This window comes from Bison bison, unplaced genomic scaffold, assembly GCF_000754665.1.
Source record: "Bison bison bison isolate TAMUID 2011002044 unplaced genomic scaffold, Bison_UMD1.0 scf7180017859392, whole genome shotgun sequence".
Lineage (NCBI taxonomy): Eukaryota > Metazoa > Chordata > Mammalia > Artiodactyla > Bovidae > Bison > Bison bison.
The window spans coordinates 126-590 of NW_011489964.1; positions in this window are offsets into that span (position 1 = coordinate 126).

Here is a 465-nt window from a genome sequence, read left to right on the forward strand (position 1 = left end):
GGGTCGGGCCAGGTGGCCACCGCCCCGGAAGCCCCCTCGCCCCGCCCGCCAAGGATTCTCCCTGCCGGGCTCTCAGCCCCTGAGGCGCCCAGTCTTCAGGGGCGCCAGTTTGGCAGTTCTGCGGTTTGGCAGTTCTGCGAACCAGAACTGTGTTGCAATAGAGAGACCCTTCACGCTTTTAGAATACCAATGCGCCTGGGACTGCCTCAGAACCGTGGAGATCTGGCTTTGGGAGGGAATGCCTCAGTTTCCTTAGCTGTAAAAACTGCCCAGGCCAAGGTTAAACTCAGGTATGTTTACAGAATTCGGAATAATTCAGATTTTGGAAAATTTTCCCAATGCATACAAGGTGTTATTGAACACTCTCAGCGGGATCTGAGACTGCCTCATTAAAAAAAAAAAAAAAAAGCAACATACACATCTTAATATTTCCTCAGCCTTCACAGTAAGTGGGATAAGACAGGA